The sequence below is a fragment of the Engystomops pustulosus genome, chromosome 1, assembly GCF_040894005.1.
Source record: "Engystomops pustulosus chromosome 1, aEngPut4.maternal, whole genome shotgun sequence".
NCBI classification, from domain to species: Eukaryota; Metazoa; Chordata; class Amphibia; order Anura; family Leptodactylidae; genus Engystomops; species Engystomops pustulosus.
In genome coordinates, this window is record NC_092411.1 from 295,874,531 (window position 1) to 295,888,517 (window position 13,987).

Here is a 13,987-nt window from a genome sequence, read left to right on the forward strand (position 1 = left end):
CATCCTAATGGCAGCCTCCAGTGTGTTTTTTTTCTCTCCATCCGTTTCCCTCCACAGGGAGAAGGGGGGGGGGGGGGGATGTGTGAAGGAAATTAACATCTTACGAATTCCACACATTCACAGTTTGTGAACAAAATCACAATTTCTCTCTTTTTTTACATTCTATATTTTAGTATCCATGCCATCAATTAAGCAGGTCTAGTACATTACAGTGTTCAGTGTCTACCTCCGAACAGGGTGTAAAATAACTGTGACTAGGCCCTAATAGACATCTCATTTAGTGTTATTTGTGGGTCTCTGTAATTTGAATAGACACAATAAGAGTTATATTTTGGTCTTGCCAACATTTTCATCTTTCTTCTCCCTAAGTCAATTTTAAATCTATGTAATTAGAGATGGGCAAATCGATTTGAATGAAGTGGAATTCGGTCCAGATTCGTCACAAAGCACAAAGTGTTACATGGGGCAGAGAACTCTGGGAAGAAGAAAGTATCACCCATGATCACCTGTGCAGACCTGTAAGCCAATCAGCGACCGTCAGGCTTAAGTGATGTCACACAGCCCTATAAAAAGAGGAAGCCATTTCCAGTCACGGCACTTCACACTGCATGTGCTGCCTGTAGGGTCCAGCTGCTTCTACTGTACCGATGTAACGATTCCTGCTCCAATCCTAGGGTGTCAGTTTTGGGGATCTGTATATCCTTAATAGTAGTTTGTTTTTGTTGCTGAAGTGAAAAGGAAAACTTCTGTGTAAAATCCACATATTTTCTGTATTAATTTCTGCTCCTTTCCCTGGGTGTCAGTTCTTGTGCTTCTGTATACCACAAATTTAAATTTTTTTGTAAAATAAAGTAGATAGTTGATTGACCAATATGACAGACAGAGAGATGGCAGGTGGAGCAGGCACAGGGCGCAGATGACATCTGACAACCCCATCCAAGAGTCTGTGGGTTCGTCACATACAACCCTTAGTTCTCATGGCCCCGGAGCAGGTCAGCAGCCCTCACCTGTCCTCAACCAGCCTCTGTCCTGTTCATTTCCCTCAGCTAGAGATCTACTAGGTGGTCTGGGCTCAGCGCCTTTATATAGCGAGGATGAATTATTTGAGGACAGTCAGCAGCTGCTTGGCAGTAAAGAGGTGGGGCAGACTTCCGCTGCTTTGTGCAGTAGGTGGGAAAGTAGAGATGTGGAGAGTGGTATGGGAAGGTATGTGCATATTAAGACCATTGAAGAGGATAGCAGTGACAGGGAAACACAAATTGATGATGATGTAGCCGATCACATTTGGGAGCTGGGTGGAGCCAGGGATTCATCATCATTGTCAGGAGAAGAGGGTGTCAGCTTGCGCTTCAGGCAGCAAAGCGAGCAGCGAGTTGTTACTGTGGTCGTGAGTCAGCAGGGTTGCAACAGTGTGAGGACGGGAGCCAAACTTCCACGGGGTACAAACCCCACTTCAGAGGTCCAAGTAAGCAGTGGTACAGGGGCTCAGAGAGGCAGTGACATTAGTAGTCACTCAGTTGGCAGTTAAATCACCACCTCGACAGAGGATCAGACCGTGTGTATATGTAGAATCTGTGGGCAGAAAGGGAAGAGTGGCCAGGGAGCTAATGTTGGCATGTAGCGTAACAATCCAATGGCCTGGGAGAAACGTGGAACAGATGTGGAGGACCATCCTGCTGCCGCAGCAACAACAGCGACGCCTAGTGGCACACATGGCATTTCATCCAGTCAAGGCTCCAGCATCTCTGCCGAAGGGAGCTGTTTGTCTTTTACATCATCTCCCAGTCCAGATGCTCTTGCTCTTCGCTACACATGGCACCAGCAGTGGTTGAAAGAGGCAATTACAAAGAGACAACAGTATGCATCCAGCCATCCTAAGGTGCAGAAGCTGACCGTGCTTTTGTCCAAGTTGTTGTTACTGCAGTCCCTCCCTTTCCAAGTCATGGACACTGCACCCTTCAGAGAACTAATGTCTTGTGCTGAACCGAGCTGGAGACCAATATGTAGGACAGAAGGTGGGCCAGTCCTTGAGCTTATCGGTTCCTTCCAAGATGCAGGGCAGTGTGGACGTTTGGAGCTGTAACTACGGTCAGGGCCAGTACACGTCCTTTACAGCCTACTGGGTGAATGTGCTTTCCTCCCAGGCACACCAACAACTTGAACAAGAGACGCCGCTTTCTCCTCCACATTGTCAAACTGCTGCTCCTGCGCCAGTGTCTGCCTACTCCTCCTTCTTCTCCACCACCACCTCAGCCTCCACATGTCTAAGTTCTGCTCCATCATACCACATGTGCAGGGTACAGCGTTCTCATGCATATTTACATCTGGTTTTCCTGGGCGAACGAGGTCACACAGGGGAGGAACTGCTCCACTTCATGCAACAAGAAATCAATCTGTGGCTTTTTCCGCGACAACTGAAAATCGGAATTATGGTGACAGACAATGGGAGGAACATGGTGTCTGCGCTGCTCCGAAGAGGGATGGCCCAGGCGCCCTGCATGACACATGTGTTTGATCTGGTTGTCAACAGGTTCCTCCAAGTCTTTCAACCGTCTGTAAGACATTCTAAAAATGGCCAGGACACTGTGAATGCACTTCAGCCATTCTTACAAAACCAAGCACACCCTCCTCGAGTTGCAGCGTCAGAATGGCTTCCCCCAATATATTCTGATATGCAATGTTTCCACCCGTTGTAATTCCAGCCTCCATATGTTAGACCGCCTGTAGGAACAGAGAAAAGCCATTAATGATTTTTTTTTTGATGATGTAAGCGGAACCGAGTACTTCAGTGTAACTTTGATGTCAGCCACTTGCAGCTCATGCGTGACACCTGCCGCTTGCTCAGGGCATTTGAAGAGGCCACGTTATTTGTCAGTCGCCAAGACTGCGGGATGAATTATGTCATTCCACTGCTTCATGTCCTGGAACTCATGCTGCAGGTCAGGGCACTGGAGAAGTGGAGACTGCATCTCATGGCCACATAAGTCCGTTGGGTTCTGAACTGGAGGATGAGGAGGACATTGGAGCACAAACAGAGTCTGGTGAAATCAGTGGTTTTTCCAATCAGGTGACAAGAGAGGAGGAGAAGGAGCATCCAGAGGAGGTAGAAGATGAGGCAGGTGACCCAGAATCACCGTGGCATTATACACTGGAGATGGAGGCCCGGGTGTCCCTTAGAGTCACTTGCACAGCTTGCTACTTTGCATTCCTAGTGACAGCCAAATAGTCAACATCCAGCTTTTTGGTCTCCACCCTCTTGGACCCTCGCTACCTACCTTGGTCTAAAATGTGAATACTGAAAAGCCAGTTGGCCGCTGATTTTGTGTGCCATTGTCCATCCTCTGTCAGGTCTGACCGAGGGATTCCTGGCAGTGATCGCTCACGTACTACTGCCATGGCTGCTGTGGGGAGATGGGGGGGTAGGAGCAGCAGCTGCTCCATCAGCAGCAGATTAGATCTGGAGTCCTTAATGAGCAACTTTTCTTCACCAGCCTAATGAGGAGGGTAGCTGCCACCAGCAGCAGCAGCAGCAAGACATTGAGCAGACTTTGCACCAGCAGGTGGTGGCCTACTTGAAGAGCATTTTACCACCCCAAGTAGAGGATCCCCTGGACTACTGGGTAGCCAAACTTGGCCACAACTTGCAGAGTTTGCAGTAGAGAAGCTGTCCTGCGCGGCCAGTAGTGTGGCATCAGAGCGGGTGTTCAGTGCGGCAGGGGGCCATCATTACCCCAAGGAGAACACGCTTGACCACCCGTAATGTGGAGAGACTAACGTTTGTCAAAATGAATCAGGCTTGGATCAGCCCGGATTTCAACTCACCAATGCCTTATGCATTAGATTAGATCAGCCATGATGCCTGCCCCAAACGTTGAGAAATGAGTCTGGATTCTAACTACCTGCCTCAGCCACTATTCTGATGCTGCCACCCGCCTAATGCCATATATCTGCTGACAGTTGCTCCATCTGCCCCCTACCATCTTTACCAGGGAGTGGAATTGTCCGCCACCTCCACACTGTCAGTGTGCCACTCTGTGGGCCCCTGCTGCTGCTGACTCCACCACTGCACACTCTATCATTGTGCCACTCTGTGGCCTACCAGGTTGCTGCCACCTCCACACTCTATCATTGTGCCACTCTATGGTTTATCAGGTTGCCGCCACCTCCACACTCCATAAATTGTGCCACTCTGTGGCCTACCAGGTTGCTGCCACCTCCACACTCTATCATTGTGCCACTCTATGGTTTATCGGGTTGCCGCCACCTCCACACTCTATCATTGTGCCACTCTGTGGCCTACTCATACTGCTGTCAAATGACCGCTGTCTCCCTGGAACACCCTGTGATTTTAATAATGCTGTTTTCACCCTCCACCACTTTGATGTTGCCATTATGTTTAATTTCCCCTTTCATTTCATCTGTCAGAAGGAATGAAAAGCCTCAGGATTCATAGCCAAAAGCAGGAGTGGACACAGAACACACAGGACATGCAAATATCCCATTTACTGGCCATCTCTGTTTTGGATCCACTCCTGTTTGTTTTTGGCTTTAGCAATACTGATGGATTATTGACCGATTGAAAGAGGGCACTGACGGATGAAATTAATGGCAAAATGATCAATGACGTCAATGCAAAATTACTGCCGACACCCTCTGCACTCTTTTGGGGGGGGGGGTTCTACATGTATCTGCGTTTAACAGAACAGGTTCTGTCGTAATCTATGGAATCATCTGATGTCAGTGTAAAAAGAGTGCACTCTTTGATGTAGTGGGATCTTGGCCCTCAGCTCAGTCCTTTCGAGCCGGCACAGACGTTACCTTGTCAGGCTGCGTTCCTGCTTCGCTTATTTGGTGAAGTTGGCCACTGTAAGTGCACATGGAATTGAAGAGTGAAGCAATTCTAAGAGCGGCGGCTGTCATGTGTGTGGAACACTAAAACACAGCATTGTTTGAAGACCAAACCATGCTCCCTAAGCATATTTAAGTATGGCACAATGTTCTACAACACCCTAAAGGCTCTCTGCAGCCAGGAAATACCTGTATTTAACGTGATTCGTCAGGATTCAAATGTTGTTGGAAAATTCTGCGAATCGGGTCGAACCGAATTTCAACAACTCTAATTATTATATGAATGTATGATAATATTTTGCCACCAGTCCACCTTATACCACTACATTTCATGTAGGCTAAGGCCAATAACAGTTAACAGATTCTATATATTGATATTTATGTGTTTATTTTTTTATGACTTGTAGACAGTGACACCTGCCATCCATGTCCTGAAGATCAGTGGCCTGACGATATGAAAGTGACATGCATACCTAAAACCTTTGAGTTTCTATCCTATGAGACGGACAATTTGGTTTTCATCTTTTTAGCACTTTAATTTTTTCTGTCATAACATTGTTAATATTAATAAGTTTCATCTACTACTGGGACACTCCAATTGTAAAAGCCAATAACCGGACTGTGAGCTTCATCCTCCTGGTCTCCATCTTGCTGAGCTTCCTCTGTGTCTTCTTCTTCCTTGGTCGTCCAGTGGACATAACCTGCTTACTGAGACAAGTATCATTTGGGATCCTCTTTGCTATTGGTGTCTCTTGTGTTTTGGCCAAGACCATCACAGTCTGCATTGCCTTCAAAGCCACCAAACCGGGAAGTTCCTGGAAGAAGTTTGTCTCATTTAAAGTGTCTAATTCTGTGGTCCTGGTGTGTTCTTCTGTACAAGTTCTTATTTGTGTTATTTGGCTGTTGGTGTCTCCTCCTTATGTAGAGTATAACCATCACACGTATCCTGGGAAGATCATCATTCAGTGTAATGAGGGGTCAGATATCTGCTTCTACTCCATGTTGGGTTATATGGGGCTCCTGGCAGCTGTGAGCTTTGTTCTGGCTTTCATGGTGAGGACATTACCGGACAGTTTTAATGAGGCCAAGTACATCACCTTCAGCATGCTGCTGTTCTGCAGTGTCTGGATCGCCATGATCCCGGCTTATCTGAGCACCAGAGGGAAATACATGGTGGCTGTGGAGGTATTCGCCATCCTGACCTCATGTGCTGGAGTTCTGGGTTGTATATTTTTCCCTAAACTTTACATTTTGCTTTTAAAACCTGAACAAAACTCAAGAAACATCATTCTGGAGAAAACTAAGTTATAAATAGTTGATGAAAATATTGAAATAGGATAATTTCATGATTTTAAACCCCAGGAAGACAAACACAGTTTCTGGAAAATAATCCTTCTTAAAGCCATAGAATCCATGACATTTTCATATTTCAGTCTACATAGATGCCGTGTATGAAGGATTATTTTTTTATGGACACATTGCACTAAGACAGCATTTACTCTTCCATGTAGTACGCTGGGAGCTGGGAAAATCCAAATGTTGTGGAACTGAAAGTATGATCTCTTAAAACTGTAAAAATAGTTTTTTGTATCGCCCTCTTCTGACAGTCATAACTTATTCATAGTTGTGGTAGGTGTTAGTTTTTGCAGGGGGAGTTGCTGTTGATTCGTTGATACCATGTGGGGAACTGTGGATTTTTAAAATCACTTTTATGAAAATCTTTAATAGTATTAAAAATGGCAAAAAATTAACAGAATTTGTCATTTAGAAATTTTTTGTTACTAAAGTCATTGCATTTGGTTTCTTATGATGGATCAGGCATTGTCATTGAAACAATAGTTCAGAGGAAGAGGCGTGGCCACAAAGCCCTAGATAGCCAGCAGAAGATGCAGAAGGCGGCCAAGGCACATCTAGCAGCCCACATTCTCTGCATAGACTTATAAAATCCAAAAGGAATAGCCAGTTGTTTGTTGCGCTGCTGAAGGAATATAAACAATGGAAAAGGGTGTAAAAGAAGGTCTTTGGTGTGATATCAGTGGGCCTAATAGGACAACACATTTCGGGGATGGGTTATTTTATCAGGTCCATTAAATTGCACTACAAAAAATGAGAATAAAAATGGAGAAGATACAGTATAATATAGAAGTGGGTAAGTGGCAGACATTAAAAAATTCATTAAAATTAATTTAAAAAAAACTCAGTCTATTTTGAAGAAGTTTCACTATTAAGATGAGACTCCCGTGTGGTGTGTGAAATGGATGTCTGGCAGCAGCGCTAGAGAAAAGCATCTGATCTGTCTGGGGCTTAAAGTTTAAATGCCGGCACATGGATTGACGCTTGCGCAGTGTGGCTGCCAAGGGGGTTCTATATGTGCATGTGCGTCGGTGGTCTCTGTTGAAAGTATGTGTGTATTTATATTTTTATATACCATAAGGCGCTGCTGCTCAATTATTTCCTCTCAACATAGGAGAAAACCTACCTATCACCCTTCACCAGCAGGTGACGCCCATCAGGGATTTTGCAGTACAAAACATATTTCACTACTAGTGTGCTGTGTGTTATAATATTCATCTGTATCCTCGACATGGCCTGCTACCACAAACCGTGCCCAGGGCCAAGCACACAAAGGCCAGCCCAGAATATTTCCTTGGAGAGCCACCACTTCTTGGAGTGAGCAATAATCTCAGCATCACGGGTATGACCAGCAAACTGCAAAAAAAACATGAGCTGCATCAAGGAACAAATAGGGAAATTCCTGAGGGTCCCTCTGCTGCTTTGGCTGTCTCACCACATGTGTCCTGAGTGACAAGGTCACAAGGTATCCTCACAACGGGGACATGTGACACTACCAGCAGCACCTCCACCACATCTATCATGAAGCCTGTCCACACCATCCCAAGGAAGCCTTCAGCTATCTATCCCTTTGGCCAATCTCTCTGGTCCTGATTGAGAGCGTTGCAAAGTTGCTGGCCTTTAAAAAGCTTCCATTCCAGTTGATTGAGATGGAGAGTTTTTATAGTCTCATAGTAAATAAGGTTAATAAAAGACATTAATCCATCATGTCCTACCTATTTGATTGTACCGTGTCTATCCAGAAGAAGGCAAAATCCCTGCAAGGCTGATGCCAATTAGCAGGGAAAAATTCCTAACTTGATCAACAGAAAATACTCCCATAAAATGTGATATTATTTCTTTCCAGGTCCCCTGTGAACATGTTTAATTATTGACCCATTTCTATTATCCATGCTAAGTTATTTCTCTGTCCGCAGTTAAGGCTTAGGTGCCGTTAATTTCCCTTTGTGAGTGTGGCTTAGATAATGGCTGCTTTGTAATCGATTTGGCCACACCCAGCTCACTGCAACCCAGCCCCGACCAGCAAGGGTTCCTAGAGTGATGGAGGCATTGTCCAGGAACTCCTCTATATATCTGCCCAGCTCCATTACACTAGGCTGTTGTGACTAGTCTTCTCATACCTGTTCTCTGTGGCTTACCTCTTTGTAGAAGCACCCACAGAGCCCCAGAGCAATGACATAAGCCGACATTTGGGAGCGGAGTATAAGTGACACCTAGTTTTCACCAGAGCCCGCCGCAAAGCAGGTAGGACTTGCTGTGGCGGGATACCTCCAGATTACTTCACACACACTAGGAGACAGGGAAACGCGTGTCGGAACACAGGAGCCACTGCTGGAGCACGGATAGGTGAGTGAGACTGTCGCTGGTGTGGAGGGGCACAAGAAGGTACACGGGTGCACCTGTGACTTGAGACATAGGCTGCAGGGTGACTTGGACAAACTGAGTGTTTGGTCATCCACTTGGCAAATGAGGTTTAATGTGTATAAATGTAAGATTATGCACCTGGGGGCTAATAATCCACAGTCAAAAAATGTCCTTGGGGGAGTAAATCGAGGAGAGTCCCATGTTGAAAAGGACCTGGGGGTATTATTAAATCATAAATTGAATAACAGCATGCAATGTCAATCAGCTGCCTCTAAAGCCAGCAGGATCTTGTCATGTAACAAAAGTGGTATGGACTCTCGTGATAGGGATGTAATATTACCACTATACAAGGCATTGGTTCGGCCACACCTGGAATATGCCGTCCAGTTCTGGGCACCGGTCCATAAAAAGGATGCCCTGGAGCTGGAGAGGGTTCAACTTAGAGCCACAAAAATAATAGGGGGTATAGAGGGTCTGAGTTATGAGGAAAGATTAAAACAACTAGATTTATTTAGTCTGGAAAAGAGACGACTACGAGGGGACATGATTAATGTATATAAATATATGAATGGTCCATACAAAAAATATGGTGGTAAGTTGTTTCGGATTAAATCAAATCAAAAGACAAGGGGGCACTGTCTCCAGTTGGAGAAAACAAGGTTTAATCACCGGAGGCGACAGGGATTTTTTACTATGAGAATTGTCACTCTGTGGAATAGCCTGCCTCAGGCTCTGGTCACAGCAGGGACAGCAGAGAGCTTCAAGAAGGGTCTAGATGCCTTTTTACACCTAAATAACATTGATGGTTATGTTATATAGAATTGTTTCCCCTGATGGACAAGTATCTTTTTTTCAACCATATAAACTATGATACTATGATACATGGGTCGCAGGGGCACCCGAGGCAATAGATTGATTGATGTAAAAGATAATTCTCTCTCAGCTTACAAAATTATCTAACAAACATGAAATGGAGCATCCTCTGCATGGAAGACAAATTCATGGAAGACATTGCTGTCGGCGGCTTCAAATAGATGCCATCTTGCCGCGGATCGTTGTTTCCTGTGACGTCATCGGGAAGCCACGATCCATTGCCATGACAGCCTTGGGTCTTGCTAAGAGGCTGTCTCATTTCAACCCTTTCAACCTCGATCAGCACAATGTAATGAATGAGAAGGAAAATCCCCATATACTGTACATACTGTGGTATGAAAGTATATGATGGGATCAATCAGACAACCTAGGGTTAAAGTACCCTAGGTAGTCTGAAAAACAGTAAAAGTAAAAATAAAAAAAGTTAAAAAAATAATGTTATCTAAAATTTCAAATCACCCTCTTTTCCCTAGAACTGATATTACTAAACAGTAAAAATATTAAGAATATTAAGAAACAATAAAAATCATAAACACATTAGGCATCGCCACGTCCAAAAATGCCCGGAAAAGTCGAAAATGCCACTTTTTTGCCATTTTGAAAAATATATAAAAATCTATAAAAAGTGATCAAAAGGTCGCACAGTCCTAAAAATGATAGCACTGAAAAAGCCATCAAAAGCCTCATAAAAGCCTCCACGCACAGCTCCTACACCAAAGTATGAAAAAGTTATTAGCGCCAGAAGATGGCCAAATCAGAAAACATATTTTTGTACAGGAGGTTTTAATTTTTTCAAGGTAAGAAAACATTATAAAAACGATACATATTTGGTATCCCCGTAATCATACCAACCCAAAGAATAAAGTAGACATGTCATTTTTGGCGTGTAGTGAAATTCGTAAAATCCAAGCCCACAAGAATACGGTGCAAATGTGTTTTTTCCACCATTTTCACTGCATTTGGAATTTTTTTCCCGCTTCCCAGTACCCGGCAGGGAATATAAAATAATGTCACAATGAAGTGCAATTTGTTATGCAGAAAATAAGCCATCACACAGCTCTGTATGTGTAAAAATAAAAAAATTATAGATTTTTGAAGGTGGGGAGTGAAAAACATAAAGGAAAAAAAAAAAGGCCAGGTCGTTACGGGGTTAAAGGAAATCTTCGATTATTGTGGTAATCAGAATATAATGACTGAATAAACCCCATCAAGCATTTTGTCAATCATCTTAAAGGGAACCTGTTAGAAGAAATTGCAAGTCAGTTAGTGATAATCCCTGAGGGCTCGGTCACACGTCGTGTTTAACCTGTTGAAAAACGCATTGCAATAGCAGAAGAGTGATTTGCCTAATTAAACAGCTGTTAACACGTGTGTTTACAAAATATGGTTTGTTAATGCAATGTTAACCGCATGTGTTAACATTAGCGTTTTGTAAACCAAAGTGTTAACAGCTCTTTAATTAGGCAAATCACTTCTCGGCTTTTGCAATGCCTTTTAGCGTTAAACACGACTTGTGACCGCACCCTGACATACATAAATGGCGCTGCAGAGATGTTCTGTGCTGGGATCTTACCAGTCTCAGTATCTCGGCTTCTGTGACTTTGTACAAACCACTTAAAACTAATTCTACAGTAGATTTTCTGGATGAGGCCGTTACTCTCAGCCATGAAAGACACAGGATCTAAAGCTGTTTAGCTGCTTGGCTACATCCAGGTCAGGGTGGGGTACTCACAGTCAGCCTCCTGCACACAATCTGTCATTTTCTATTGTTAAATAATTATTTATCAATAATTAATCAGTATTAGACCATGAAGAGTTAAACTGATAGCCATACACGAGCTGTGACATACACAATTAGGGATGTACATTACATTCAGCCTAAATATATATGAATACCATATATAGGGACACTGAACGTCCAACACAACAAGACACACCTCTACTATGACTATATAGGACAGACAGACAGTGTCATGGCGGCTGGTACCGAGAGGCTATGATATCGAGGCTACTATGGATAGGACAGTTGGACGACTCTCAGTATTGTAACTCTTGTGCTCTCACATCTTGGACACATGGAGGAGACACAACAGGTGTAATGTATAACGACTAGAGATGAGCAAACATACTCGTCCGAGCTTGATGCTCGTTCGAGCATTAGCGTACTCGAAACTGCTCGTTGCTCAGACGAATACTTCGCCTGCTCGAGAAAATGGCATCTCCCGCCGTTTTGCTTTTTGGCGGCCAGAAACAGAGCCAATCACAAGCCAGGAGACTCTGCACTCCACCCAGCATGACGTGGTACCCTTACACGTCGATAGCAGTGGTTGGCTGGCCAGATCAGGTGACCCTGGAATAGACTAGCCCCTGCCTGCGCTGCTCGGATCATTCTGTGTCTGGATGCCGCTAGGGAGAGAGCTGCTGCTGGTCAGGGAAAGCGTTAGGGTGTTCTATTAGAATAGTGTTAGGCAGGAGTGATTCTACAAGAACCCAACAGCCCTTCTTAGGGCTACAATAACGTTAAACATTTTTTTTTTATTTGCTTGTGGCTGGGCTTGCTGGCACTAGTAGTGCAGCTAGTACCATATTGTGAGGAATTTGCAGGGGGACTTGCTACCGTTGTGTTTAGCTATTAGTGACACACATATCCACCTCAAACACCGAAGTGGGACAATTTATTAGGGGTTTGATTAGAATTAGGCAGAGTCTGCTGATTTATTTTTTTTTTACCTTTATTTCATTTTATAGCTCAAAGTCATCAGGCACAGCACAAAATCCAGTTGTGTGCTGTCAGTGTAGGTTAGAAACTAGCCATAGCAATAGGATAGCATCGTTTTGTTAAAAAAAAAATAAAAAAAAAAAAAAATAAACACAAAAAAAATAAAATAAAAAGTTTACACTTTAATTTGGAAAATGTTTAACCCGAGGGCTAGGGGTAGAGGACGAGGGCGTGAACGTGGGCGTCCAACTACTGCAGGGGTCAGAGGCCGAGGTCCTGGGCGGGGTGAGACACTACCTGCTGATGAGGGAGCAGGGGAACGCCACAGAGCTACACTCCCTAGGTTCATCATGTCTCAAGTTACTGGGACTCGTGGTAGAGCACTGTTGAGGCCAGAACAGTGCGAAGAGGGGATGTCGTGGATTGCGGACAATGCTTCTAGCCATTTGTCCACCAGTCAGTCTTCCACGCAGTCCACCCATGTCACCGAAATCAGCACTCCTCCAGCTCCTCCACCTCAGCCTCCTTCCCCCCAGTCTGCCCCCTCCCAGGAAAATTTGGCATTTGAACCGGCATACTCTGAGGAACTGTTTTCTGGACCCTTCCCACAGTCACAAACCACTTGTCCGGTTGCTGCTGAGCAATTTTCCGATGCCCAGGTTTTCCACCGGTCGCAGTCTGTGGATGATGATGACATTATTGACGTAGTGGAAGAAGTGTGTAAAGAGGTGTCGGACGATGAGGAGACACGGTTGTCAGACAGTGGTGAAGTTGTTGTCAGGGCAGGAAGTCTGAGGGGGGAGCAGACTGAGGGATCGGAGGATGATGAGGTGACAGACCCAAGCTGGGTTGATAGGCCGGGTGAACACAGTGCTTCTGAGATGGAGGCGAGTTCTATAGCAGAACAGGTTGGAAGAGGCAATGGTGGGGCCAGACGGAGAGGCAGGGCCAGAGCTGGTGCATCAGCGCCAAATGTTGCCCGTAGTCAAGCTCCCGTGGCGAGGGCTAGATTTTCAGAAGTCTGGAGGTTCTTTAAAGAAACACCGGATGTAGAGATGAGCGAACATACTCGTCCGAGCTTGATGCTCGTTCGAGCATTAGCGTACTCGAAACTGCTCGTTGCTCGGACGAATACTTCGCCCGCTCGAGAAAATGGCAGCTCCCGCCGTTTTGCTTTTTGGCGGCCAGAAACAGAGCCAATCACAAGCCAGGAGACTCTGCACTCCACCCAGCATGACGTGGTACCCTTACACGTCGATGGCAGTGGTTGGCTGGCCAGATCAGGTGATCCTGGAATAGACTAGCCCCTGCCTGCGCTGCTCGGATCATTCTGTGTCTGGATGCCGCTAGGGAGAGAGCTGCTGCTGGTCAGGGAAAGCGTTAGGCTATTCAATTAGAATAGTGTTAGGCAGGAGTGATTCTACAAGAACCCAACAGTCCTTCTTAGGGCTACAATAACGTTATACTTTTTTTTTTTTTTTATTTGCAGCTAGTACCATATTGTGAGGAATTTGGAGGGGGACTTGCTACCGTTGTGTTTAGCTCTTAGTGACACACATATCCACCTCAAACACCAAAGTGGGAAAATTTATAAGGGGTTTTATTTCAATTAGGCACAGTCTGCCATTTACTTTTTATTTTACGTTTATTTTTTCATAACTTAGCGTCATCTCATCTGGCATAGCAGTGTGCTTTCATACTTGGCTAGAAAATAGCCATAGGAGAATCCAAACGGCTTACTTACATCTACAATAGCGTTATATATATTTTATTTCTGGTTGATCTGCTGGTGGCTGTACTTGCTGCAGTGCATCTACTAGCAAATTGTGA